We start from the raw sequence: 15,145 nt of genomic DNA, 5'->3' as shown, positions 1-15,145 counted from the left end.
GATATCTTGGAAAAGGGATAAGCTATCCACTCCAGTATTCTTGGGCTTCCCTGGTGTCTCAAACATTAAAGAATCCACCTGCAATCTGAGAGACCTGGGTTGGATCCCTGGGTTGGGAAACTGATTTATTTTTATCCATCCTTATATTCGTGAAATAAAAATGTTACAAGATAAGCACTGAAACCAGATGCCATGTGTTTCAATATAGGCTCTGGAATTAATTAACTATATAATTTAGGGCCTACTAACTTTGGTTTCTTCAACTACAAAATGGATATAGTTAGGTTGCTTTTCTCAAGGAATTATTTGAAGCTTAATATGTTAATATATATAATGATGGTTTATTTTTTAATATTTTTTGAGTTTTCTCTGAATTTATTTTGTAGCCTTTGTATCTAGATTTGCAAGTACATTGTACCATTTATTTCTGTATACTTCACTGGCCGGACTTTGGAACCATTTCAGGAGATTCTTGAATTCTTTTAGATTTTCAGAGTTATTAGCATTAGATTGTATTTAGTGATCCAACATATTTAATCACAGCCATACATACTGTTTTATGTGTTGTGCTTAGTTGCTCAGTCATGTCTGACTCTGTGTGACCCCATGAACTGTAGCCTGCCAGGCTCCTCTGTCCGTGGGGATTCTCTAGGCAAGAATGCACGAGTGTGTTGCCATGACCTCCTCCAGGGGAACTTCCCAACCCAGGAATTGAACCAGGATCTCCTGCATTGCAGGCAGATTCTTCTTTACCAGCTTAGCTATCTGGGAAGCCCTATTGTTTTGTAGTTAGCCTTATTTTTAAATTCTTCTTATGACTTTTTTCATTTCTTTTATTGGCTGTATTAGTTTCCTATTGTCACTATAACAAATCATCACAAGGTTAGAGTCTAAAAACAACACAGTTAGTAAGAACTGTATTGTATATATAAAATATAATAAAGTCCATGATGTTTTATATATAACTTATTTTATATATATATATCACTTCAAAGAAAATTGTTGTTCAGTCAATAAGTTGTGTTCCACTCTTTGTGACACCATGGACTGCAGCATACCAGGCTCTCCTGTCCTTCATTATCTCCCAGAGTTTGTTCAAATTCATGTCCACTGAATCAGAAATGCTACAAATCATCTCATCCTCTTCCACCCCATTTTCCTTTTGCATTCAACCTATCCCAGCAATAAGGTCTTTTCTAAATGAGTCAGCTCTGTGCATCACATGGCCAAAATATTGGAGCTTCAGCTTCAGTATCAGTCCTTCCAATGAATATTCAGGGTCAGTTTTCTTTAGGATAGATTGGTCTGATATCCTTGGAGTCCAAGGGACTCTCAAGAGTCTTCTCCAACACCACAGTTCAAAAGCATCAGCTCCTCAGCACTATGCCTTTTGTTATGGTCCAACTTGCACATCCATACATGACTATTGGAAAAACCATAGCTTTGACTATATGGTCCTTTCTTGGCAAAGGGATATCTCTTCTTTGTTTGTCATAGCCTTCCATCCAAGGAGCAAGTGTCTTTACATTTCACAGTTGCGGTCACCGTATGCAAGAGAATAAAATCTGTCATAGTTTCTGCTTTTTCCCCTTCTATTTTCCATAAAATCATGGGACCAGATGCCATGATTTTTATTTGTTGAATGTTGAGTTTTAAACCAGCTTTTTCACTCTCCACTTCCACCCTCGTCAAGAGGCTCTTTGCTTTCTATCATTAGAGTGGTATCACCTGCATATCTGAGGTTATTGATATTTCTCCCAGCAGTCCTGATCCCAGCTTGTGATTCATCCAGCCCAGCATTTCACATGAGGTGCTATGCATATAAGTTAAATACACAGGGTGACAATATACAGCCTTGACATACTCCTTTCCCAATTTTGAACCAGTCAGTTGTTCCATGTCTGGGTCTAACTTGCTTTTTGATCCCCACATATGTTTCTCAGGAGACAGGTAAGGTGGTCTGGTACTCCCATCTTTTTAAGAATTTTCCACAGTCTCTGATGATCCATGCAGTCAAAGGCTTTAGCATACGCAAAGAAGCAGAAGATATGTTTTCTGGAATTCCCTTGCTTTCTTCATGATCCAATGAATGTTGGCAATTTCATCTCTGGTTCCTCTGCCTCTTCAAAACCCAGCCTACACATCTGGAAGTTCTTGGTTCATGTACTGCTGAAGATTACTTTGAAGGATTTTCAGTATAGCCTTCAGTTCAGTTCAGTTCATTCACTCAGTTGTGTGCGACTCTTTGTGACCCCATGAATTGCAGCACGCCAGCCTCCCTGTCCGTCACCAACTCCCGGAGTTCACTCAGATTCACGTCCATCGAGTCAGTGATGCCATCTAGCCATCTCATCCTCTGTCGTCCCCTTCTCCTCCTGGCCCCAATCCCTCCCAGCATCAAAGTCTTTTCCAATGAGTCAACTCTTCGCATGAGGTGGCCAAAGTACTGGAGTTTCAGCTTCAGCATAATTCCCTCCAAAGAAATCCCAGGGCTGATCTCCTTCAGAATGGACTGGTTGGATCTCCTTGCAGTCCAAGGGACTCTCAAGAGTCTTCTCCAACACCACAGTTCAAAAGCATCAATAAGCCTTGCTGATATGTAAATTGAGTGCAATTGTGCAGCAATTTGAACATTCTTTGGTATTTCTCTTCTTTGGGATTAGAATGAAAACTAACATTTTCCAGTCCTATGGCTACTGCTTAGTTTTCCAAATTTGCTAATGTATTGAGTACAACACTTTAACAGAATCATTTTTAGGATTTTAAATAGCTCAGCTGGAATTCCATCACCTCCAGTAGCTTTGCTCACAGTAATTTTTCTTGAAACCCACTTGACTTCACATTCCACGATGTCCAACTCTAGGTGAGTGATCACACCATCATGATTATATGGGTCTAAGACCATTCTTCCCTAGTGGCTCAGAGGTTAAAGCGTCTACCTGCAAGGCGGGAAACCCGGGTTCAATCTCTGGGTCGGGAAGATCCCCTGGAGAAGGAAATGGCACCCCACTCCAGTATTTTTGCCTGGAGAATCCCATGGACAGAGGAGCCAGGTAGGTTACAGTCCATGGGGTTGCAAAGAGTCAGACACGACTGAGTGACTTCACTTTCACAAGACCATTCTTGTATAGTTCTGAGTATTCTTGCCACCTCTTCTTAATATCTTCTGCTTATATTAGGTCCTTACCTTTTCTGTCCTTTATTACACCCATCTTTGCATGAAATATTCCCTTGATATCTCTGATTTTCTTGATGAGATCTCTAGTCTTTCCCATTCTATCATTTTCCTCTATTTCTTTGCATTGTTCATTGAAGAAGGCCTTCTTATTTCTCCTTGCTATTTTCTTGAACTCTGCACTCAGTCTTTCCCTTTCTCCCTTCCCTTTCACTTCCTTTGTTTTTTGATCTATTTGTAAAGCTTACTCAACCAGTTTGAAACAGTTTGTTTAATTGTGGTATTTTTAGTTATTTATTTTATATTTTTCTGTTTTCTTCAACTCTGGTTATATTCATTTGTCAAACTGTTTAAGTTAACATTTATTTCCTCTATATTTTCCTTGCTTTTAAATGTAAGCATTTACATCTCTGAATTTTTGTCTGATTACAGATTTGGATGGACACCACAGGCTTTTATGATGTTCCACTGTCTTTTTACAATTGAAAATCTCAGACCTAACGTTCTCCTCGATCTTAGCATTATTCAGGAGAGAATTTTTTTTATTGTAAGTAACATTTTCAACTTGCAATTTATTACTGATTTCTGGTTATACATTGTGTTAGGATAATATCCTAAATATGCATTTTGAGATTTTTTTTTTAGGTTGTATTTTTGGCCTACTTACATATAAGTAATCAGTTTATATAAGTTCAATAGTTATTTTTTTATAGGATATAGAATGTGATATTAACAGTATTAACTATATTAAATTTATTTTATATCCATTATGGGGTTATTTATCTTTGCCTAATTTGTGGGCTATTATATAGTCTATTGTACTGCTGTGGATAAGGATATATGGTTGTACTAGATGTTGCTCTCAGAGAAGATTTTAAAATTTTAGGTAAAATTGCAACAAATAAGTATAAGAAAAAAATAAGTATACATTTATTTGTGGACTGTAAAAATTAATTGCTTATGTGCATCTCTCATTCCTTATTTGCACAAGTGCCTATTGGAATACATTTAGGGGAAAACTAAAGCTTACATTTAAAAGAATAAACAAATATTCTTTTTATTAAAAATGTCTATTTAATCTGTCTCATCCCACTTTCTATCTACCTACCTATTTTCTGATCTTTTGAAAAAACTTTTGACTTTGTCCATCCATAGCAGCATTAGAAACACCAGAGCAACAATGTCATGGCATTAAGTGTTATAAAAGTATGAGAAACTTACCTTGCAACAGATAACTGCTGTCCAGCAAAAGCCCAATGCTGCCGGGTTTAGCTAGCTTTTCTTTTAGCTAGCCTTTTGGATTGCAGCAGAGAGCTGATACTGAAACCATGTCTGCAAGTTCTAAACTAAATGAGTCTGATGGTGTCAGCTTAACTGGAGCCAAAATAAGCCTATGGGATATGTTTATAGTCTCTGTTTTATACATGTCTGGTGCACAGGAACAATTGAAGTTGAATTACTTCTCACCCCTGGAGAGTGTAGTCCTTCAATGTCATGACAAAGGTCACTGACAGGTCATCTTGGAGAAGACAGCTTCTGGGTATCAGAGTAACAGTTTCTAAAACCTGTCAATTTTTTTCATTTTTATAAAAACAAACTGTAAAAATGTTTTTTTAAGAAATATATTTATGGTCATTTTTATGTTCAAATTTAAAATACTTCAATATAGGTACAAAAATTGTAACTTGTACTTGAGAACTATGGCTATATTTGGAAGCACTTTTTATTCTGAATTATATGGAATATGACTAGAAATAAGAAAACATCATTTATGTATCAACATCAAAAAAAAATCATAGCTTTGCCCAGATTAATAGTGAGCTTTAATGATAAGAGCTAGAAGCTGATGAACCAAGAATGAGGAATATACTCTCCAAGTCAAATGAACAGAACATTTTTCAAATACATCAGCATACAAAAAAGACATTTATTTTTATATAAAGTAGTCATTACTATAATTTTACATTTCATTTCACTGCCCCCTAAACTTTTTGAGTGGAATGATTTTCCAAATGTTGATTTTCTTTAAATGTACTGAAATGAATTACTCAAAGGATATCCTATTCTAATTATAACAAATTTCATTTTAATGTTCAAGATGCTGGTATGTGTAAATATGCATTTGGTCTAATGGTCCACCTTCAGCATTGATCAATTGATCAATGATGTCTTGTTGCTGTTGCTATACTGACCTCTGCAGGCTTCTTAAGTTGGGAACAAACTGTTTCCTTTGTGTATAGCATTGCCAGCCATTGTATAGTAAAATGAAAGCCTTATAGTCATAAAGGACTTATATACTTTGTTACTGATGAGCTAAGATACCTTTTTACTCTACCATTGATTTTTTTAAAAATGCTTTGTGTATACATATATATATACACATACACATTCTGAAGAATGATTTCAAAAGCAGTGTTGGTCATTTTTTATTACTAAGTAACTTCTGCCCAACAAACCTGTTTAACATGATAAATCTCCCTTTTAAATGAATAATTTAAAAATAATCTTTAATGATTACTACAGGAAAAGATGGTTGGCCAGTTAGTAGTTACAATGATTTGAGTTGAAAATATTCATCTGCAAATAGACTATATGTTGACTCTGATTTTATATCATGTGCAGTTTGGTTCTATTTTTCTATATGTTACTATGTACTAAGCACTTTCACTTACAAATTAGGGAAACACTTGAAGACCTACTGAAGCTCAAATGAGGCAGACCAGGAATTCTAATACAACTATTATAAGTAGTAGATAAGTTTTCGGAAATACCTATGTTGAATTCAGTTTTATCATTTAGAATTGTGTGTGACATGTAAAGAACTAGTCTGTTCTTCCCAGCTTAAGTCTTCCTGCCCCTTTGTAGTTTGTTCATGTCCAACCGTAACTTTCCAGTTAGTCTCTAACACATCCTCTCTTGCTCTCTCTCTATATATATATACGTAAGTAAAATTTGTAATTCATGGTCCAGTCTGGTTGATTTGCAGAAGAGTGCTCCAACTTTATTTATGTTAGCAGCAAAATCATGTTGAACTACAGCTCTGTGTATGCCTATTGTGGTTTAACAAATGACAAAATACAGACTACTTAAAAATTTGGTCCTGGAAATATTTTTGTCTGGTTTATGTTTTCCTTTGCTTTCTTCGCATTTACTGATTTTAGTAACTATTTCACTCTATTTCCTATAGCTACCCAAATTATTTTCTTAAACAGATACAGGGAGGATATTCAAGCAGTTTATGGCTCTCCATAAAGTTAAAAAAAAAGAATCATTTATCAAATGAACTTTTAATAATACTAATGCATCTTTAAAAATTAAAATGAAATTTTGATAATACTCATGCATCTCTGAAAACAATTATGCTATGTTCTGCCACCTTTTCTCTATGAAACTATAGATGATACTGATTCCGTACTAGTTCACCTCATCTTAGCTGTTGACAACTGAATCCTGTGTTCCAGAATTTAAATAGTCTGAAATTTTCATTATAAGCCGTTATCATTTGAAACACTATGTGTTTTAGCATAGATATTAATAGTATTTAGATTAGTTTAGCAAAAAAAAAATACTTTTATATAAAATATGCAGATAAAACCAGGCCAAAAAAGGTATCCTTAATATATTATCCCTAAGAATTTTTGGAAGAATAATTGGGAAATTTTAATATTGATGAGGTACTAGAGAATCTTAAGGGTTTACTGCTAAGGTTTTATGTGTGTTCCAGTTATGTTTCTAGTAAGTCCTTACGTTATAGAGATACTCACTGAACTATTTACTGATGAAATTCTACAATGTCTGGAATTTGCTTCAAAACATTCCAGTGGTAGTGCTGGGGTAGGGAAAGAAATGGTTGGTAAAAATATAGATGAAACCACACTGTCTTCAAAAATCTAGGACATAAATACCTGAAGTTCATAACACTATTCTCTGTTTCTTTCTTTGATTTCCCCTGCCAAAAAACTTGAAAATAACAGTAATTAATTCCCGACTCTTCATAACCATTCAACTGAACCATCATTTCAAGCCTGGGTCACGGATGTTCTTCTTTATCCATACTTTTTTAATGCAAGATGTTATGCAGTGTAGATCTGGCCAGTTCCATACCCACCACGAGCCTACATGTCCTCTCTTTTACTTTCTAATGCAGCATTCGGTTTCCAAAATACACTAATACTGTGTTGTAAGCCAACCATGTTGTTTCATGCCTACTCAACTTTGCAAGTATTATTCCACCCTCTATGTGTCTACTTTTGCTCTTGCTTCTTCAAAAGTGAGGTCAGATACCACTTCTTAAATAAGTAAAATTTTTAGGAATCCTGGGCTTCTTGGATGATTCAGTGGTAAAGAATTCATCTGCAATGCAGGAGACTCAAGAGATTTGGGTTAGATCCCTCAGTTGGGAAGATCCCCTGGAGAAGGAAATGACAACCGACTCCAGTATTCTTCCCAGGAAAATCTCGTGGACAGAGGAGCCTGGCAGGCTATGGTCCATGGTTTCGCAAAGAGTTGAACACAACCAGGCACAGCAAGTAGTACTCAAAAAACAAGCTAATTATATATTCCATACTCTTTGTTACAGCACTATTTTGTACTTTTTAATTGTTATACTTAATCATGCCTTGTATTTTATCACTTTACATATAACTCACTACAAGTATTTAAAGATCTTATTTCTAATTATACAGATCTTATTTCTAATTACATTTTATTTCCCTACTCTTTTCCATTCTTCCTTTCATCATTCTTACCTGTTTTTTATTCATGTTATACTTACAATGTATTTTTAAGTGTGTTAGTCACTCAGCTGTGTTCGACTCTTTGCAACCTCATGGACTGTAGCCCTCCAGGCAAGGGCTACAGTGAAACTCTTCAGGCAAGAACACTGGAGTGGTTTGCCATGCCTTTCTCCAGGGGATCTTCCCAACCCATGAATCAAACCCGCAGTCTCCTGCATTGCAGGCAGATTCTTTACCATCAGAGCCACCAGGAAAGTCCAAAGATTGCCTTAAATTATTTTTGGTACATATCAAACATATATAAATGAGCAAAAAATAATAATCTTTCTAATTGTGAAACTCTTTAGGAAACCTAATGCCTCTCGTTGATTTCTGTATACCCAACAATAAAGCTGTGTTCAACTGAATAGAAAAAAACAAACAAAAAATTTTTTAAAAGAACAGTTAGTAATGAGTTTACTATAGAAGGAAAAGAACAACGAGGGGGATTTCTGGAATTATCCAACTTAGAAAATGCTCTAAAATAAATTTCTAAAACTTTATTTTCCATTCTAGTTTTCTAATGTATGAAGTTGCTACTTTTTATTACATGAAACTGGATGTACATTTGATTTGGAGCCTATTGTTACTATTTATCATTCATTCATTACAATTCAATAATACTCTTTGCTATTGTTGTCTTCTCTCATAAAAAAAGACACCTATTTAATAGTTGGAGTGGCTGGACCAAAGTACATATTACTCCATAGAGTATTTGTATATTGATACATTTTAAGCTATCATGAAGACATACTTTTACACATGCTAGATCACAAACATATTTACAAAGCTAAGTATTAGTTTTCATTTCAAATAAGTAATCTTTCATTTATTCTGTAGAAATTAATAATCAACATATAAAAAGTAATGGGAGCCTTTCCTGGAGGCTCAGTGATAAAGAATTCACCTGCCAATGCAGGAAGCATGGGTTTAATTCCTGGTCCAGGAAGATCCCACATGCAGCGGAGCAACGAAGTCTATGCACCACGACTATTGAATCTGTGCTCCAGAGCCTGGGAATCAACTCCTGGGCTCTGCAACAAGAGAAGCCTGATCACCACATCTAGAGAGTAGCCCCTGCTAGCCACAAGTACAGAAGAGCCCGAGCAATGGAGACCAGCACAGACAAAAATAAACAAATAAATAATTTTTTAAAAAAGAAAATCTGACACCAATATTTTTTTAAAAAGTAATGGGAAAGCTGAAGACATAATTCTGCTAAGTGTTTTCATATAATTTCAATTGCCTTTAAATGGTATTCCTGGATTATGAACAATTATAGCTGTGGGCCATAAAATCTAAGCAACTTTATTAAAATTCATAAATTTTCAGATAGGAGAATGCCATATGCAAATATTTTTAATATAGTAGATCTTTATGGTAGCATTCAGTCTTAAGTTCAGTAGAATTATTATATCACATTTGGGGTGTTAAACCACCATAGACACACTAGTATAAATACCAGTTGGTATAGATGGAAACTCAGTTGTTTTAGGAAGGAATGGAGTACTACTATAATCCTCCTGTTCTTAAGATTTACTTTAATACTAACTATCTTTAACCATGATTGTAAATAGAAGCAATAGGTGGGCTTTATCACCAGTAAAATCAAGACACCTTAGGACTGATATAATTGAAGACTAATTCAAACACTTGTGTCCATGAACAGCCCCTTCCCTCCCTCACCACTACTGGATAGGAACTGTGCTATGGTTTTCAGATTAGCAATTACAGGAATCGAAAACTCCACTGTAAGAAATCATTTGGCAAGTTCAAGTTTCTGTCTCAATTTCTGTTTCCAGTCTTTATAACACTATCATGGAGGTAGTTATAGGTAAGATCAAGAAGGCTTGCCTTGAATGCACCGCTTCCCTCCTAAACTGGCTATGTGTGAGAAGTAATAACAATGATAAGACAATCATGCCATTTATTCCCAGTTTACTGTTGCAAGACACTCTGTTAGGCCCAAGTTTCAGTCAGTCCCTTGTAACTAATTTGTGTGACTTCAAACTGCAAAGCTTTATCTAAATCTTTTCTTTTGACTTACTTACAAGTATTGCTTGGATCAAAATTCTGAAGCTGAACAATAAACAAAAAATAATTTATTTTAATTTTCTTGAACAAATGATGTTTTCAGACAAGATAATATTCTTCTTCCGTGTTAAATCTAAAACCTAAGTTAAGACATTTTGAGTGTGTCAGCATTCTTAAATAATTTCTTTAAAGTTTTATACCAGAAACAAGGTATGATTTTATAAACAAAAATTCAGATGTGAAAAATCATTTTTTCTCTATAATTTATTTCAGCTAAGGGCCCTCCATTTTTACATAATCCTGAATTTTTAGGTACACTCAGTCACTATCAGCTTAGATTTGCCATTTCAAGATTATAGTGCCTTTTCCCATGTTATCTCATCTCTCTATGGTCCAAATTCAGGGAGGCTGGATGAGGTTAACTTGTTCAACAGCATCCTCCTATCTGCTCTAAGTTGTGTAATTTCCACAGATGCATTCACTTTTGGTACCATATCCTACTGCATCCATGCCTTCCAGTCACCAGGTCATGAATTCCCTTTTCATTAAACTCTAATCAGAAGTCACATCAAGGCCCTTGGTGAATGGTCAGGTTCTTCTGTGACCCTTCCCTACCCCATAAAGGGGATCTACAACCTTTACTGTGTTCTCCCATGATATTGAATCCAAGAGATGTTTCATGGCTAGCTAAGGCCAAGAGAAAAAAAGTAAAAAAGAAATGCAAAAAAAAAACAACAACAACAAGGGACAGGTTAAGTTAATTGATAATATACAGTATTTAACTCATACATTCAAATGCCAATAGAAAATCTACTTTAATTTCTAAAAGAAATTCCAAGCCCAATAAAAGCCTTAATAAATCAAATGTTCATTATTAGTATATCTTTATTTGAGATTTAAGAATGACTTTTATATAGGTTCATAGACCTTTTTAAATGTATGCTTGGTGATTCATTAGAATCTCAATCACCTCTCCCTTCTGCCAACCATCCACTATAAAAAAATGGAAACATCCTATAATGTTTTTAACCTCCAGTACAGGGTACTCATACATGGATATAGTTAAAATCTCAAAAGGAATATCTTGAGGCCTTTATAAAGGCAATATGACAACTAGGAACAAAATTCAGAAGTAATATTTAGGATTAGGGTATGGTAACCTTACTGTGCGATGTTGACTAATGTCTAGTATATATAACTGTACTTGTTTAGATTCATTTGAGAAGCTAAACTTCTTAATTCTATTTATTTCATTTATGTAAAATCTGAGTATCAGTCAGGCTAGTGTTGGATAACAGGCTAATGTTGAGCAAGATACCATACTATTATAGTTAATTATAGCAACCGTGACAACTTCTCTTTTCCATTTTACAAAGTATACTTTAATTCACCTTCTATCTGTCTCCTCACAAATATGACCACCACCGCTATGATATACACAGTGAGTCACCCATGTTAAGGGACCAGGATCTCAGGTATGCTATTTATTCTAAATACAATGCACTTCTTTATCCAGTAAGAGATCAGAGTATGTTCCTTTTAATTCAACTTTAATGGAAATTTTATCCTACCAACACATGTAACCATTTAATTCTTTACCTTATTTTGACTGGGGTCAGAAGAGCTTTATTAAGTGATCAAGTTTCTCTATGCTTTGGTCTACAATGTGAAATAAAACAAAAGATGGTCAAACGGCACACATCCAAAGTTTTTAAACATTGATAATCATTTTTTTATAAACTGGATAATTTTATAAGTGAAATGTCTTGTATTATTAAAACTTAGAACATCTTTATCTAGGGGAAAGAACATTTTCTGTTATACCCGTTAGACCATACAAATCAGCACAGTATGTCTAAGCTTTTCTTAGATGATTTGAAACAATTCAGCTGTGTCAGGTGGAAAGATCATAAAAGAGTTTCACATTCTGGGTGACTGTATGATTGGTGAATTAAAAGAATAAAGTGTTAAACTGACATTCACAATATATTTTCACATTTATATTTTTGCCTTTTCATAATTCCTATTTTATTGTTTCTTGTGCTTTATGATAAAATGCAGAATTGAAGAAAAATATCTATGAATCACAAACCATGTGCTCTACTCACAACATTAATTAGTTGTCAAATTTGCAATAAGCTTATTAACTTCTTTGTGCTTCAGTTTTCTTTATGTTTCATTTAAAACATTTATAATATGCACACTCCTTTCCTGTCTTTAATATAATGTAATTGATATCTTCTAGCTCCTGAATAAAAGGAAAGGACCATATTGAAGGAGTAACCCCCAGGTTTAGATAAACATTCAGATAGTTTCTAGACTTAATATCTACATCACAAGAGCAGGTAAACAAGAATAAACCTGACTGAGTTAAATGATAGAGTCAGAAAGTAGAATGGTCCCTAACTTATGAAGATAGAACTTGTGTATTCCCAGAAACAATGACAGGATTCAGAAGATACTTGAACGTTTACCTTAGATACCGTAATATATGCTGTGTCTTAGTAAAATACTGTTGCTTCATATAATGGGCTTTCCAGATGGCTCAGTGGGTAAAGAATCCACCTGCAATGCAGGAGACCCAGGAGACATGGATTTGATTTCTAGGTCAGGAAGATCCCCTGGAGGAGAGGCAACCCAGTCCAGTATTCTCACCTGGAGAATCCCATGGACAGAGGAGCCTGACAGGCTACAGTCCACAGGGTCACAAAGAGTCAGACACGACTAAAGCAGCTGAGCACAAGCACACACTCACGCTTCAGGTAACAGGGAGAAATTGTAATAGGCATATTTGAAGAGAAATAGTTTTAGTTACATGGTATTTATACTCCGGGCCACTTCTTTCATCTATAAATCTAGAAACAAAAAGTTCTACCTCTTCAAATTTGTGTTTAATGAAATTAATCTAGTCTTTCTAACTGTAAACGGAAAACTCCTCTCATCTCAACCAGAATAACGTCAAAAAGAGGCAATGTCTGAGATAGGAGGGGTGGTAGCGGAAATATCAGTTTTGGCCAAAACATTATATAGAAAATAGTACATTTCAGGCAAGAATTAGATTGAGTAGAGCTATGACAAACATAGACAGCATATTAAAAAGCAGAGACATTACTGTATTGACAAAGGTCTATCTAGTCAAAGCTATGGTCTTTCCAGTAGTCATGTATGTATGAGAGAGTTGGACCACAAAGAAGGCTGAGCACTAAAGAACTGATGCTTTTGAACTGTGGTGTTGGAGAAGACTCTTGAGAGTTCCTTGGACTGCAAGAAACCAAACCAGTCAATCCTAAAGGAAATCAATCCTGAATATTCATTGGAAGGACTGATGCTGAAGCTGAAACTCCAATACTTCGGCCACCTGATATGAAGAGCCAACTCACTGGAAAGACCCTGATGCTGGTAAAGATTGAGGGCAAGAAGAGAAGGGGGCAACAGAGGATGAAATGGTTGGATGGCGTCACTGACTCAATGGACTTGAGTTTGAGCAAACTCCAGGAGTTTTGAAGGACAGAGAAGCCTGGCATGCTGCCGTTCAAGGGGTTGCAAAGAGCTGAACATACTGACCAACTGAATAACAACAACAAGAACTTCAGCAAAAAGGTTCTGTACTAGGGTTTGCACAGAAATTACTATCTTTCAGTCACTGGTTTAAGCACTTTATATAGATTAGCTCAATCAATTATCACAGTCAATAAGATAGGTTGGATTACTACTCTCCATGAGGCACTGAGGCACAGAGGGGTTAAGAACTATGTCTTAAAGTACAAAGGTTTTTAATTGGTTACTTACTCCAAAATGACTATATCCATCCTTTCAGATGTTTTTCATATTCTCCTTCTTGAAACCCCATCAGTTCAGTTCAGTTCAGTTGCTCAGTCGTGTCCAACTCTTTGTGACCCCATGGATCGCAGCACGCCAGGCCTCCCTGTCCATCACCAAGTCCTGGAGTTCACCCAAACTCATGTGCATCAAGTCAGTGATGCCACCCAGCCATCTCATCCTCTGTCATCCCCTTCTCCTCCTGCCCCCAAACCCTCCCAGCATCAGGGGCTTTTCCAATGAGTCAACTCTTCGCATGAGGTGGCCAAAGTATTGGAGTTTCAGGCCTCAGCATCAGTCCTTCCAATGAATACCCAGGACTGATCTCCTTTAGGATGGACTGGTTAGATCTCCTTGCAGGCCAAGGGACTCGCAAGAGTCTTCTCCAGCACCACAGTTCAAAAGCATTAATTCTTCGGTGCTCAGCTTTCTGCACAGTCAACTATCACATCCATACGTGACCACTGGAACAACCATAGCCTTGACTAGACGGACCTTTGTTGGGAAAGTAATATCTTTGCTTTGTAATATGCTATCTAGGTTGGCCATAACTTTCCTCGTATTATATGCTTAATTATTATTTATAATATAGAATTTAGTTTTATAAAGCACTGTATTTTAATTTCTCCATGTTTTACATATATATTCTTTATGGAATTTCAGAACAATTTGCAGGAAGTGGCAAGTCATTGTTTTCTCTCAATCACATGAATTGAAGTCATTTTAATGAAATTCAATCTCTAATTTCTAAAATGGACATCACATTTACAACAATTTATGGAAAGAATCAGACTGGTATAGAATGCTGTAATTAGGTGTATAATAAGAGCATCACAATTTGCAATGCATCCTACAGAGGAATCGCTGCCTACCAAGATTTAACTAGGATTGGGCAAATGTGCAGCCCTCAGTGCCATTTATGAATTAATCAGGTGCACAAGCACCGCTTAGGAGCCTTCATACCGAGTGAGGAAACCTCCTAAGGGACATCATATTAAAAAAGCCCTACAAAACTCATTAGTAGAAACTACATATTTCTACTTTTAATTTAAATATATAATAGAAAAAGAAACAACCTCTTTCAGTCTATCACTGGACTTGAATTAAGGTCACTGTAATGCAGAAATTACTAAACTTTTTGTTTAGTTTCTGAATAAATGCATATTTTATATCCATGCAATTCCAAAACTAAAAGAATTTTGATGTAGCTAACAATGTATCTAAAACACATGTACTTTATAAACTTACAAATAAGAGGCAAACATAACTGTTTACTTCATCCTGAAGACAACATTAAATACATATGGTTAAAATGATACTCTTGCTTAATTCAGGCCAATGC

This window comes from Ovis canadensis, chromosome 4, assembly GCF_042477335.2.
Source record: "Ovis canadensis isolate MfBH-ARS-UI-01 breed Bighorn chromosome 4, ARS-UI_OviCan_v2, whole genome shotgun sequence".
Taxonomy (NCBI): domain Eukaryota; kingdom Metazoa; phylum Chordata; class Mammalia; order Artiodactyla; family Bovidae; genus Ovis; species Ovis canadensis.
This window is presented reverse-complemented; position numbering follows the sequence as displayed.